Here is a 16067-nt window from a genome sequence, read left to right as displayed (position 1 = left end):
CGAACATGACCTTCTTCCTGTACGTGTATTGTAGCTTCACGGCATAAAATTAGTTTTGCGGGACGTTTCACCAGTGTAACAAGGCATTCCCCACAACGCCATCCCCTGTGAATTACTTACTGAATGAAAACACTAACAGCATCTTTTGATGTATCCATAAATTAACAGGTCGCCATATACGGACATTACACAATGGAACTATTTAGTGCATCTTAGTGTAAATCACCATCTTGCCACAAACAGCATCATCTGAGCTGTTATATTTGAAAAACGCTCAGCATAATCTGCCTGGAGATATGAAGGATGTCATGTCCTGTGAGTTAAAGAATGGAAACGTTCAGCATATCTTTTAGTGTAATTAGCAGCTAGCTACATATGGACTAATTACACAATGACATCACTCACCACATCTATTATCAGCTGCCGAATACAGCATCACCTGTAAAAATCCCCCACAAACAATCCCCCCAAAACAATGCGCAGACTACTCATCGTATCCTGGATCGCCATCATTCTCTTCCCGTTGCTCTGACCTGTGTATTGCCTCTCGCTCCGTTCTTTCTTCAAAAATGGCTCCCAAGGATCAAGGATAACACTCAGAACGGTATGCTTCTAAGTGGACCGCTGATGCAGGAGAAGGCAAAGCTCCTGCATGACCATTTCTCTGGCGCGGGTGGTGCAAGCATGACCGTGGCCGGTACAAGTAGCACCTTCAGCCCGTTTACAGCGAGCAGGGGGTGATTCCACCGCTTCAAGGTGCAATATAATTTGAGCAATGTCAGTGGACCACAATGCGGCCAAGGCATTCCCTGCAGAACTCACTAGCCTCATCGAGGAGAAGGGGTACCTGCCAAAGCAGGTCTTTAATGCTGATGAGACCGGCTTATTTTTGAAAAAGATGCTGACCAGAATGTTCATCTTACAGCGCGAGAGCAAGAGCAACCGGCTTCAAGGCTGCAAAGGACCGGGTATCCCTTCTCCTCTGCACAAACACCGAAGGGGATTTCATGGTAAAGCCCATGATGCTGTACCGTTCCCTGAACCCACATGCACTGAATAACAAAAACAAGCAGGTGTTGCCCATGTACTGGAGGGCGAACAGGAAGGCGTGGGTGACGTCTGAACTTTTTATGGACTGGTTCCATACCTGTTTCATTCCTTAGGTCAAGAGGTGCCGAGCAGGAAAGAACCTTTTGTTCAAGGTACTCCTGCTGCTTGACAACACTCCCAGCCACCCCACAGACCTGAATGACGCTCACCTGAATGTTGAGGTCATGTTCTTGCCGCCAAACACAACCTCCCTCATCCAGCCGCTCCACCAGGGGGTAATATCAACTTTTAAGACTTACAACACCCGGTGCATCTCATCTTCATCATCATCTTCATCATTTTGCAAAGTTACGTGTGCTGTGTTTGTTTATTAAAAAGTTGAACTAGTACACGATGATGTGGTTGTTTTTTTTGTTTCACTGTATGGTACGGTATGGTTAAGAGACTTTGAAATGCATTCTTCAATAAATTGGAAACAGTACCTGATGTCGTTTATTTATTTGCAAGCATCTTTAATGAAACTGTAATTGTGCATTCATCGTCAAAAACATTTCAAACGTTGAAAACTTTCCCCTTTGAACCAGGAACCACCGCGAATTGATAACACTCTCCCCCTTGTTCCCATTATACCAATTCCCCGAATTACGGACTTTTTCATGAACCAGTAACCACCACGAACCGATAACCTTATCCCCCTTGTCTCCATTGTAACAATGACAAAATATTCATGGATTGTACCCTGACATTCATGGATTTGTCCCGACATTTGCGGATTTTACCCCGACATTCATGGATTTTGTCCCGACATTTGCGGATTTTACCCTGACATTCGTGGGTCGGGAAATCTCCGGAACTTATTCCCTCACTTCCCATTGAACCAATGCCCCCCACATTCGCTGTTTCAACATTCTTGGGGTTTTCCCGGAATGTATCCCCCACAAATGTCGGGGTCCTGGTGCATATATAATCTCAAAACATGTGGAATGTGATGAACACTCCCCCGATCTCCATTGGACATAGTCCAACACCAAAGCGTCACTTCCAATCTGGAGGCCTCGGCCCAGCGACTGTCAAACAGACAACGATTACATGTTCAACATTAGTTGAACATCAAACGGAGCCGCCTATCCAGATTTTGGGTTTATTTGCCTCTTTTGAAGGTGCCTTTTTATCCAAAAAAAAGGTTTAAAGAATCAAAACATTTAAACAGCATGGGATGTGCCCCTTGACCCCATGGCCAAAGTACACAGTCCAGCAAGACTGTCCTGTTGGCATACACATGCCCCTCAGCCCAAAGGCTGAAGCACATAGTCAAACAAACACACATCTGAAGCCCGAATGGCCAGAATGCATGGTCATACAATCGGACCATTCCATAGGAGTGAGTCCCCATGACTTCAACGGAATGCCATCCTGAATTTGTGCTTGTTTGCCTCTTTGTTGCAGGCTTGGGGTTTGAGGCTCACCACGAGGTGAAATACTCGGGTTCCTCCCGAACAACCAGTCCTGAGGCCACCGGGCACAGATAACTCCGCTCACCGGCAGGTTGCTAGGCAACCACGAATGCCGATTGGCATGGCCAATCTGGGCAGGGTTACACTCCCTCGTGTAATATCTTACTTGTGGATGGCTGGTCAATTAGGGTCACGTGCCCTCAGCGCATACTCGGATTACTGCGGAGTGATACAGTGAGTGCGCACTAGCCAACAACAGCAGTTTGGTGGGGTATAACTTCCTGGCTAAGGCAATGTGCGGACCATGCTGAACCAATGAAGGAAAAGACTAAATGAGCTGGGTACATTTATAGCAAGTAATTTATTATAGAAAGGTGAGAAAAATTATGTGGCACATTAAAAAGGGTTTATTGAATGAAATTATGCACAGCAGGGGAAAACTAGAAAATTTTGGGTGTGGAAAAATAAATGTAATTATTACTTACAAAAGAGACACAATGCAGATTTAACCCGAGATGACTTCAACAATCTTAACTTATGTTACACATAACAGGTGCCATCACACACACCCAAGGAAGCTGAACAGAGTTCAGAGAGAGGAGAGGCAGTTGAGGTGTGGGCGACCTCGTTGTACCTGGTGTGGTCGATAGACCAATACAACCCAATCGTTGAGGAAGCGGGAAGAGGGAGGGAAACTGAGGTGTCTTCGGTGTGTGATTGGGAGGTGCAAAATGTGGTACAGTGTGGTGCAAGAGGAAGCTATGAAAGGATCAAATCGGTAATGCTCTTTCAGTGGATGAAGCACAGATGGAAAAAAGATGCATAAGAGAAAGATTAACAGGGATGTGTGAGAAAGTCTGTAAGTGGTAATGAATATTGGCTGTGGAATGCTGCCGAAGCTGATCACCGATGACCCGGCAATGACCCCGGCACATATTGGTAATTTCTCGCTCCACCGCGCTCAGTCACGACTTTATCCCCCTTGATGATTGTGGCTCGATGGGTTGTGCTGTTCTCTCAGCTTGTGCTTGGTGAGTGAGTCAGATCTCTTCTATTCGGCTCGTTGCCATTATATTTATAGAGCCTGGGCGAGGAAGGAGACATAACTCGGATTAGGAGAGCCTGTAGGTGTTCCTGCATGGCCCCATTGGTGCATAGATGCCACCCTGAGAAGTAGCCATGCCCCGCTGGACTCCAGAGCTGAAAATAGCTTCAGTTGTGCTCTGTCCTGGCCACGTGACATTACTCAGTAATTAACATTGGCCAAGGGTCTTCGGGAGCGCTCTCCGGCCATGAACGTGCGCTGAAATCTGTTTGAGCATTGTTATTTAGTGGAACATCGGGGCTACCGGGACTTCATTGAACGAAGCCCAGTGCACATTTACGCTTCAAGATACACACCAAAATACCCCAGTTTGCAATGTCCATCATTTACCTGGCATCCTCAGAGACTGTGATGAGCATCCAGGGAGCTAACTGTGGTTGGGGCGGTTTGTAGTGGTTGATGTGAGGTCGAGGAAGCGCTGCAGCATTTGTGGTGAAGGCATTGAAATGTTGGGAGTGGTTGAGGTGGTTCTAGTGAGGAGACTGAAATGGATGAGATGATTGTGGTGAGGAGACTGAGAGAAGGTTGTTGTTGGGATTTTTTAGAAGGCGTTGTGAGAATTATGGTGAGGGTTTTAGCGTTGTGGTGAGCATGGTGCGGGTCGGAGATGAGTTGTCGGTTGATTAATGGCACGTTGTTTTAACAGGAAAATGGTGCGTGTATGAAAATGAGCTGAGGATGCTGCTTGTTCCTCCCGCTGGTGAGTAACGTTACTGATGTGGCATGCATGCACACATGGCAGGGCTGTGTGTGAAATAAAGTAAAGTAAAATTACATGAAGGAATAAGGCATAGAAGACCCAACTAAAAGCCTTACGCAACACATCTGAGCTTAACCGTTGGAGCACAGCCAAGACAATCATTAAGAAGTGGAAGGCGTATGGCACACCAAGACCCTGCAAAGATCAGGCCGTCTCTCCGAACTGCAGATCTGGCCTATCGGTTGGATACAAAACATAAACTGTTCTGCCTGGCGGATATATGTGCTCCACCGAGTGCTGTTCCAGTTGCTTTTCTGATTGCGTCCAACTGTGGTCCCACTGTCATTACATTTCCTTTTTTACTCTTTATTTTTCAACTCATTCTTCCATGAGCCTTGATTATGCGTACAAATACAATAAAAAAGAGTAAAAGTGGTTAATTATGAGCAGTCAAACAAGGACAAGAAGAGCACATTTAAATCGATGTTGGACCAATAATAGTTTGAGGAAATAAATTAAAATAACAACCTCATGGTGTATTTGAAAGAGATGCCAGGAAGGTTCAGTGACGATCTTTAAAAGAACCCTTGAGTAAAGATGCAATGAAATGAAAAACCTGAAAACGTTCCTCGGCTTGAACTGGAAAACATCACAGGAAAATTATGAAATGAAGATAGATATTTTGGGCCCAGGGGTGGTCTTTGTTCCACCATTTGATATTCACAAATAGAGACCGTAATCAACTAGAAACAAAAAAAAAAAAATTCCTACTTCACTCAATATCTGTTGAGTTATCAAGAAAGCCCATCAATGAAAATCTCCCTCTTAATAGATTTGGTTACATCTTGCAGTATCTTTGTCTGAAATGTGTTCATCGACACTATTCAATAAAGTTAAAATAGAGTACCGAAAGAAAGTCTATACCCCCTTTCAAATTTTCACCTTTTGTTGTCTTATAGCCTGGAATTAAATTACATTAATTCAGATTTTTTTCCACCTTTATATACACATCGTAACCCACAACTTCCAAGTGTAAAACAAATTCTACAAATTTCAGAAAATTAATTTCAAAATACAAAACCAGAATATCTTGGTTGGATAAGTGTCCACCCCATTTATAACACCAATTGTGAATTAGTTGAGGTGTAACCAATCACCATCAAAATCACACACCAAGTTAATTGGCCTCCTCGTGTGTTAAATTGTAGTGATTCTGATTATTTCAGAATAAAATCAGTTGTGCCTGTAAGTTTGTTCTGCTGGGTCGTGCATTTCACAGCAAAGACTCAACCATGAGCACCAAGGAGCTTTCAAAAGACCTCTGGGATAAAGTTCTGGAAAGTACAGATCAGGGGACGGGTATAAAAATATTTCAAAGGTCTTGAATATCCCTTGGAGCACAGTCAAGACAATTATTAAGAAATGGATCCAACAATCCACAAGTCTGGCCTGCAGGGTAGGGTGGCAAGAAGGAAGCCATTACTCAAAAAGGCCCACCTTGAGTCCCGTTTGAGGTATGTAGAAAACCACTCCGGAGATTCTGTAGCCATGTGGAAAAAGGTTTTGTGGTCTGACGAAACCACGATGGAACTTTTTGGCCTAAATAAAAAACATTAAGTTTGGCGCAAACCTAACACAGCACATTGCCCAAAGAACACCATCCCTATTGAGAAGCATGGTGGTGGTAGCATCATGTTATGGGGATGTTTCTCATCAGCAGAGACTGGGGCCCTTGTCACGATGGAAGGGGAAATGGATGGAGCAAAATACAGAAAAATGCTCGAGGAAAACCTGCTGCTTTCTGCAAGAAAACTGAAATTGGGATGGAAGTTCACCTTTCAGCATGACAACGACCCAAAGCACGCAGCCAAAGCTACTCTGGAGTGGCGAAGGGGAAAAAAATAATAAATGTCCTTGAGTGGTCTAGTCAGAGCCCTGACCCAAATCCAATTAAAAATCTGTGGCATGACTATAAGATTGCTGTCTATCAATGCTCTCCACGTAACTTGACTGAGCTTGTACAGAAGAATTGGCAAATATTTCCCAATCAAGGTGTACAAAGTTGGTAGAGACCTATCCCAACAGACTCACAGCTGTAATGTCCAAGGTATTAACTTTGGTGGGTGGAAACTTATCTAAGCACGATATTCTAGTTTTGTATTTTTTAAGGAATTTTCTGGAATTTATATAATTTATTTTACACTTGTAAGTTGTGGGTTAGGATCTGTAAATAACGATGGAAAAAGTCTGATTTAATGAAATTTAATTCCAGCCTTTGAGGCAACAAAAGGTGAAAATTTTGAAAGGGGGTGTAGACTTTCTATAGGCACTGTAGCTTTGGCTTTGCTAATGCTAAATACCAAGCTGAGTGTCAAGATTGAAAAGTGAAATTAAAGGTCTCAATACGTTTCCACCACATTCCATTGATTGCACCTGTGGCTTTCTCCCAATTGAAACACTTATTTTCTCTTCCAAATAATTACAACTACACTTTTCATTATTTTATTCACGACATGGGGAAATTTGTAAATATGAAACGTATTCAAGGGAAAAGAAGGAGAAAAAAAAAAGAATTATGTAAATGATTGTCCTAATCACAGAGTATGTTTTAGTGTGGAGTATGTTTATTCACTGTATAATTGCAGTCAGTGTCACATCTCACCTTTGTGCTTACTTCTTCTTATGGAGGACAATCAACCTGGATATTGTTTTGGACTGGTTGTTCATTTTGACTCAGAAATGGCAGTAAGCTTTAGATCCATTTCTTCCCACAGTTATTAATGGTTCTTTTGCTGCTGTGTGAGATTTTCCATCTCACAAAAGCAAAAAAATCAACACTGGTTATTCACTGTTCTTCATCCCTTCAGTTTGTTTTGCTGCTGCATTTGACGGTGCATCAGGTTTTTCTCTTTTGTTATTGATGATAATCTGTCTCAGGTCACGTTTCCCCCCAGCAAGTTCACACCAATCAGCTTTTCTATTCACACAGCTATAGTACGGGAACAAGGTTCGTATGTATGTACATGTGTGCATGTATGAATATATCCTGTGAATATATACTTATAACGAGAAGAGCAACACCGATGCAAAACCTCTTTTAATTTTGATGCTGCATACATAAACACCCTAATGAAGTCAACTTCAATTGTTTTTGTCTCTGGAAACGTAGGAGATTGGTTCCAACTCTGCTGGCTCTGGAACGGACAGGTCCAAAGCCATGTATATAATGGTCGAGACAAAACGATATTATGTCTCTTCTGCATTAATTCCCCGACAATTCCACTCTGTTTGGAGGTGGAGGTTATGTTTTCACCCCTGTCTGTCTGTTTGATTGTCTGTCCATGAGCAGGACATCTCAAAACGTTGTGGACGAGTCATGACAAAACTTGGTGGATGAGTTGGGTAGGTGATAACAACAAGACGATTCGATTTTGGTTCAGGTCTGGATTCAGATACAGCCTATCAATGGGATACTAACATAAACTGTGCAGCCTGGCAGAGATATGCGCTCCAGCGAGTGCTGTTCCAGTTCTTTATGGGTTTATCTGAAAGGCAAAACATGATAAAGTTTCAAGACATTTATTTTTGAAGATTGACATTAAGGGAAAGAGTCTTTCAATTGATCCAAAGGTAAAAGGTTTGACCCTTTCTTCACATAAAGAGCTCAAGAATCTCTTTAATTCTTTGGTAAGATTTTCATTGAAGTAGGTTTTCTCGAATTACCTGGTCTTGTACTTTCAAGGTACCTTCCTGGGATGCTCATATTTCAAAAGTGCCTTCTCATGCAAGTTTATGTCTTGGCCTGCTTTGTCAGGTCAAATGTTTTCCTAATTGTGAACCACTTCTTACTGTTTACAAAGCTTTCATTCACAGTTCAATGGAGTAAAAATGACATGATCAGGTTTTTACCCCGTTTTCCAAAATTATACCCTGGGAGGTTTGCACTTTTCCGAATATTTTCTTCAAGTCATTTGCCTTCTTTTCATCCCCATTTTAAAAAAATGTCGGTCCCCATGCCATTGCTTTTTCATTCTCGCCCTGCTCTGGCCCCTCTCTGCAATGTTATTAAAACAAGGTTTTTGTCAACAACTTTTGCTGTTCCACTTCTGTTCATGATCTGTTCTATACTTTTTAACATTATGTATTTATTTTATTCTATTGGGTCGCCGAAATAGGTGACTCTTATTGTCAGTAATTCTGTCTGTTTGTTTGGATGTTTGTTCGTTTGTCATCAGCATAATTGGTTGTAAACGTGGGCGGATTTTGACCAAACTCGGGTGGTAGGTACATCTTATGACCTCGTGCTTTGGAAATTGTGATGGTTGCTAGGGATGCTTTGGTCCCCTAGCAACAATCGAAAAACTTTCAAAATCGGTACCGTTCACGCGAAATCAATTCCGAAAGTCATTATCCCACGTAGGGTTATGAAATTTGGCACAAATGATCTACAGGTGATGCTCTATCAAATATATTCCGGTTTTTGTGATATATGGAATACTTTACCCGCAGTGCCCCCTACAATTAGGGTATGCGCGAAAATTGGCAAAAATTGAAGGCTCCCTAGCGACCAGGTGAGTGCATCGATACGAATGCAACTTTGCAGGTTCATGGTACTCAATGAGTACTACAACTTTGCCTCAGGACATATTGACCGATTTCGCTTTCGTCAGGGGTCAAACGTCAATTAGTGCAAAAATCGATAATATGCGAGAACTAGAGGTGCCTTCGCGCCAAATGCTACTCTTCCTAGGGTTATGGTCGGATGGTCATGAAAATTCACACTAATCATCTGGAATGCATTGTGCACAAACGATCGAGCCGGATTTTCGATTTCGATCTTTGTTCACCCACAGCACCCCCTCAAACTTTGGGGATTTCCGATTTCAAACCGAATTTTCGGTACTTTTCATTCAAATGGATACCGAGTAGTTATCAGTAGATGGAACTGGATGAGATTTGATATGCATAATCTTAAGGTGATTCCCTATCCGCTATATGACATCCATTTTGCTCTATATCCTATAGTTTCCATGCTCGGTGACCCATCGCCGCCTAAAAAGCTGTTTATTAGCTCACCTGGAACGTAGTTCCAGGGACCTTATAGGATGGCGCATCATCTGCCAGTCAGTCCGTCCGTCCGTCCATCCACCCATACGTCCGTCCGTCCACAAACACTTGCAACTTATTCTCCAAAACTACACACATAATTTCAATGAAACTTGACCACAACCTTCATCACCCGGTATGTACCAAAGTTTGTTCACGGAATAATAAAATCGTGCCCCAGCAGAGTCTTTGGGGGCGTTGTCCCCCAAAATAGGTATTTCCTTTTTTCTCCAAAACTACACGCACAATTTCAATGAAACTTGACCACAACCTTCATCACCCGTGATGTACCAAGGTTTGTTCATGACATTTTAAAAATCGCTATTTTACCACCACTAACGTCCATAATCAGTGAAAATCCAACGGGCATCTTATCCCCCTATCCCCCAATTCCGTGTCATGCTATGGCATTGGCTTTATTTTTAGCTCAGCTATTTTACAGTCACCTCACACTGAAGAGAACGAGGATGATAAAGTAATCTTTTTTCAATCGACCCCCCCCCCCAAAAAAAAGTACATTGCTCTTGCGTTGGCAATGACATCGCGAAAAAGGTATATTGAGGTGACATACAGTGGGGCCTAATTGTATATGGTTATGTAGTTATGAAGGTTATATGATGACATCATCATAGGGTGGTTGGGGTGTCATTTTCAGCCTACTCACATTGATGTCTTACCCTGTCTGCAAAACACAGATGACGGATGATAGCTCGGTCGAAACTCAAACCCAGCCGAGACATCTCAGAGACAAGTACGCATGTGTCTAAGCTATCTTTCCAATCATAAAATAATATATCTAGTGGATGGATGGTCCTTCTCACACCATCAGGTGCATTGGGCTGCTTAGGTAATTTAATTGGCACGAAGGCACAATCCTGGACAGGTCACCACGCCAATGCAGGATACTCAAATGGCTTACTTTTGCCAACAAGCTGGTACTCATTTTTCCAACCTCAGAAGGATGACAGGCTGGGTCAAGCAACCTGGTGTTATTTTGGCACAGCAGGGTCTTGAACTCAGGAGCTTAATATGCTAAAGCCAACGCCTTAACTGTTAAGTCACCACCAGGCTTAATATATCTTGTAATATATTAATACCTATTAGTTGTGGGGCTGAATCAGTTAAATTAAACATCTGAAAAGGGAAGATGACAGGCAGGAGTTCGGAGGGGTAGGTGGGTGTAGCAGGAGTGGGGAGTTGGGCAGTAGATTGCCCTATCTAGGCAAAACATCATCAAGTTGACAAATAGAACACAACAAAAGTGACCAATTGTTGGTGAGAATCGCAGATTAGCACAGAAATGTAATTACAGCACCACCAAACAATAATCCATCCTGTTATCTCACTATGGTTATTCATGATTGCGATTTGGGAATGGCCTCAAAATGCCATTTGCTGCCGACAAAGTTCAACTTTTTTTTTATTTTAACGATGCTGACCATTGTCTTTTCAACCTGAGTTGTAACCTTTAAAGGTTTGCTTTAATGTAATAACAAATGTTTACAATGCCATCTCTGTAGCAATGACCTTTTGTGCCGAGCCTGCCAGCGAGACTGCTGAGCCAGACACCCTCATATCCGGAACGTTAAGTCAGATGCCTGAGCTCACCAAGGCAACAAACTTTCAAATCTTATCGCTGGCAGGCCGCCAAAATAGAACATCCCGAGATTCAAAATATCAATCCAGTTGGCTTCCAAACTCTCGAGCTTACATGTCATTCCAGTCGATTGTATTTACAAATACCATTGGTCACAAAGTACATGTTTTGATGTTGATATTCATTGTCTTTGCAAGATTGTTTGAGGAAAAAACAACAACATTCAGTGAACTCTGCTTCATGTTGCTCTCCATGAGGGTCCATCAGAAAAGCCTCCGACAAGGAAGCTTCTCTCTTCCTAACCCAACACTGCCAAATGAAGTTGATCACCTGGTTATTAATGGATTTTTGCTTTCAAAGCGCACAGGTACACGGTTAAATGCCACTTACTCCACATTTGTTTCAACAGAGCGGTGAGACAATAATTGCTTTACGGACATATATGGTCTATACATGGACAGCCAACTACAGTTTCAAACTAGGAGGGCACTCGGTAGAGCGCATACCTCCACCACGTAATGTCTGATCCACGAGAACATATCAGGCCCAATAGATTTTTGAAATATCATGTGATACAGTACAATATAGTTTTTGGCCCTATTTCTCAATGGTGTGCTTGGTATTGGCTTAATGTTTAGGGTGGTAGGCTTTGGATCCTAGGGTCCTGAGTTCAAATCCCGCTCAGCTGTTGAATTAATACCAGGTGGGGTTAACTCGGCCTGTCATCCTTCCGAGGTCGGCAAAATGAGTGCCAGCATGCTGGTATACTGTGTCGGAGTGGCGACCCATCCAGGATTGTGCCCATTGGCCAAGGAGACTGCTTAAGCAGCAACAACGCTCTGCACAGAGTATGGTTCCAAGTCCTCTCCTCTTCAATGGTGAATAATCATTAAGAAAAATGATAGTAGTCGGATCCGGATCTTCACCAAAATCTAATCGGTTCGTCCTTGGCACACACCCAACCTGTCCACCAAGTTTTGGCCGAATCCGTCCACAACGTTTTGAGATATCCTGCTTCAAGTCAAACAGAATAACGGACAGAGACAAACAGGGGTGAAAACATGACCTCGGTCCATCTTTGGCGGCAGACGTAATGGTTGGCTTGTACTGTGAAAGCGACATCTATTTATGATGTACCGAATAAAGAAATATGTACAAAAAGGGTATTGTAATCCCCACCCACTGCTCAATACTCTCAATCACAGAAGAGAAACGAAAAACTGGAAACCTTGAAAGAGGTTGTCATGGGGAGGGTTAATGTGGGGAGAAAGGTTCATGGCTGTGGATGACCTGAGATGGTGGTGCACGGCTCGCTGTCCTGAAGCCCACAAGGGAAGATTAAGATTGAAGAGACGGATGAAGTTGATTGCACAGGTGGGAAAAAGAGGAGCAAATGAGCAGATGTGAGCCGTGAGTCTGGATTTTGGGAGTTTCACCAGGACGGGGTTGATGGTGGACTATGCCCTGCAGAAAATCTGAGAGGGACAATGCACAGAGAGACGACGGAGAGACCACCGACTTGTCTGTGATGTGAAAGCGATAGGCCCAGAGACTCAAAATAATCATGGGAGATTCCAATGGTCTTGAAGACCTTGGTTTCCACAGCATTAACCTGAGCAAGGTGTGAGGAAGGGGAAGCAGCCCAGAGGGGAGAGCAGTACTCCATCAAGCTGCGGATGAAAGCCTTGCACATCCATAGAAGTTCACGCGTGCCAAGGAAGGACTTTTCATGATGGAGGATGCTCAGTGACTCCTTCGAATTTTCTTTCTCTTATCCTCCAACTCCTCCCACACTCCTCGATCAGAAACTCCTTTCTCTCTCTTTTCAACTCCAACGACATCCCCCCTCTCCCCTCTTCCTTCTTTTTTCACTAATTGTATTTTCTCAATGCAGCCCCTCCACCCGACAATGTGATTAATACATATATTTCACCAAAATGTCCTATAGGAAGCATGTAAGATTTATTTTATGTATAATCACTCATGCTTACACACAGCATATTGTATGATATGTAGAGTACCATAAAGAGGATTCTCGAGCATTTATACAGGATTCCTGTGGGACATTTTGGTAATGGATATGGCCTCATGATCCACAATGTGATCAAAATTAAGGATAATGAAGGAGTCTGAGAAGAAAATACTCTTTCGCTTTTGTGCGTCATCTCAGCGGACTCTTCAGACCAGGGATGAGTAAAACTTTTAAACTTTCTGGAAATAAGAGCGAAAATCTACACAAATTCCTGCTATTAAATACTGTGTATGGCCCCAAAGGAATTAATCTATACTAATAAATGGTTGTGTGTGTGTGTGTGTGTGTGTCTTCTCCGCAACTCCAAAACCATAAAACCGAGCAGCCTGAAACTTTGCATGCACACTAAGAAAACTCCAAGGAAGTTCAAGAGTGAAAATTAGGTGTTTGGGTTAATTACAACACCCATTTTGAAGATAATTAACGGTCTTATTTAATTATAGCCTTCATCAGACGCATCCACAGACACCTCACGCTCTTTGGGGGTCTTAAGACATATCCTGGGTTACCTCGCTGGGGTCTGAAGCTGCCATGTTTATCGTCCACTTTGGAAATAACTTTGACAGCCAGCCAAAGTGACACCAGCGACAGACGACGGTTGAATCCGTTTGAATCGATGGACACGCAGGCAAATCCATGAGTGGACCCGAGCTCCGCAAATTGCGTCGTCACGTGACGATTGGCAGACCTGCCCAGTCACGTGGTAAAGCTGGATCTTTGCCTTTGAGTATCCACAGCAACTCTTGCCATGAAAAAGGCGTCATATTGCAATTTAACATGTGACATCTGGCGCGTAACGTATGACGTATCCACCAGTGGATGTTCTGAGTAACTTGGGTACCATAATCCATAATGGATGTTTAGGAAAATGGACGCCTCGGGTTAGAGTTGATGAATATCACCGAATAGTGCTTTACATAGGTATTCATGTAAATTGTATTTTTTGTCATTTCACTCTTCCCTCCAGGAAAGCACATTGAAACAGAAGGCCCATGAGAAGTTGTGGAGTATGGAGGTACCATGTGTTTTTCTTGCTATTGTTTTGATGGGAACTTCGTATTTGGTCCTGGATCGTGGATGGGGCATTGAGTGGACTGTATTTGTCTTGGAGAGTGGGTGGGTGGTGTAAGGAGTGTACAGGCTCTGCAGCATGAGTAGGGCAGTGGGTGGAACGTAATGGTGTTGTTGAATGCGTGGGGCAGTGGACGAACCGTAATAGACCTGCAGCACAGGTTGGGCAGAAGGTGAACAATGTTGGTTTAATTCTTGGAAAAATTTTTATGTTTTATTTTTTTTAATCCGATATCCAGTATGAGACAATTATTCTTTATTGCATAGTGGAAATGTTAAGGCATAATCAAATACTGTATATGGGTTTCGAAAGATACAGTTCAGAGGATAGCCCAAGAAAGCATCATCAATTTTAAGCTGTCGAGTCTGGGCTCGATTCCTGACCGAACTCTTAAATCATTGGATTGGTGCTTCCCAGGTAGGGTCTGCCGTCCCTCGTATAGACGTTAGGCGACCTGACCCGTCTGCTATAGCACTGATTTGCTGGTGGACAATAAAGATCCATTGGTGTTGTTTTTCACAAAGTAGTAGCCATTGTGTACCAGCACCCCGAACGAGTTCCAGATTCATAACCAACGCGGAACATGGCCTCACTTGCAGAAATTACTCAATCAGCTGCCAGGTATTTACACACGAATGAGTGTATTGAAAATATAACTTGGAGTGTCCCGTTAAGGTAACTTAATGCTGTGATGAAAAAGAGACGACAATCTCCAAAACGTCAATGTGCTTGCCCATTTTTGAACACAAGAACACGAATCGGAACATGAATCACAACACGAACTGTCAAACCTGCAATTTAGCAGTACTTTGGCTCTGAATTTGGAAAATTGTACGGAATTTTGTCCTGAGTGCACGTGAGCACTCGCCGTGTAGCAACAGCTTCAGTCCGTCTGTCAAACAAAATTGAAAATCATTCCAAATAAGGAAAATTAATGCTTTGTGAGACTTCATAAGGGACACAAACAACAGGCATGAAGAACAACTATAACGTGTTAAATCAGGTGGTGTAAAAGATGGTGCATCAACAGTGGTAAACTTCTGATTCAATGTTTTTTGGGTTTTTTTTTTTACAGCCTTTAAAGCTTTCATTTTATTTCCATTTAATTATATATTTGAACACTGTAGAACACAAATCGCCTTGTGTGCACTTCCAAAAACCTTCATTTGAGCAGTACTTTGGCAAAAATTTTACGCCTTCTTGAACCATTCAAATTTGCCGCATTCTCTGAGGGCAGAGTGACAGTGAGATTCAGACAAAAATGGCGGTGCCCAGCAAAGCAACCACAGAGCTATCTTCATTCAAAAGATCAGTTTGTTAAAGTACATCTTTTTCTCTAAAATAATTTAAAAGTCATCAGTTTCTCCATGAAGAGTTGGCAGAAGGTTCAGCTCTGTACCATTCAACCCATCGGCTTTGTATCGTTGCCATCGCACCTGTTGTTCAACGTTCACGAATAAAGCCAAGATAGATCGTGCTCAAAAATGCAAAGCAATATTTGTAAATACTCTTCCCATATGTCCTTTTTGTCAAAACTGCATGGGGGTAAGATGTTCTATGAACTCTCTGATTCACCGTCATGCTTACTACAGTGGTCCGATCCTGAATGCAATCACACTTCTTCCTTCCGAAAGCAATAAACGGTCACCCCGTGATTTTCTACATTTTGTTCAAGCTTTTGCAGGATCAATCACCAAAAGCAAACGGTAATGTTGAGATGTGAAAAATTTACTTTAAACTGCATTTCTTATTGTATTTGGGAATGTGACAAGAGTCACAAGACACATTTTTATCTTCACTTTTCCCACGAGGACTGATGGGCTATTGAATTTTTGCACGAAGTGCTTCATGAAACTTCTTGTTTATAATATAATGATCCATCAAGCATGGACGGCAAAGATTGCGACTTCGGAGGAATGACCTTTACAAACGTCACAACAAGCATGGATAT

Source organism: Eptatretus burgeri, chromosome 7 (assembly GCF_056783735.1).
Source record: "Eptatretus burgeri isolate ZD-2024b chromosome 7, Ebu_testis_v1, whole genome shotgun sequence".
Taxonomy (NCBI): Eukaryota; Metazoa; Chordata; class Myxini; order Myxiniformes; family Myxinidae; genus Eptatretus; species Eptatretus burgeri.
The sequence above is the reverse complement of the archived record's forward strand: the minus strand, read 5'-3'. Positions refer to the sequence as shown.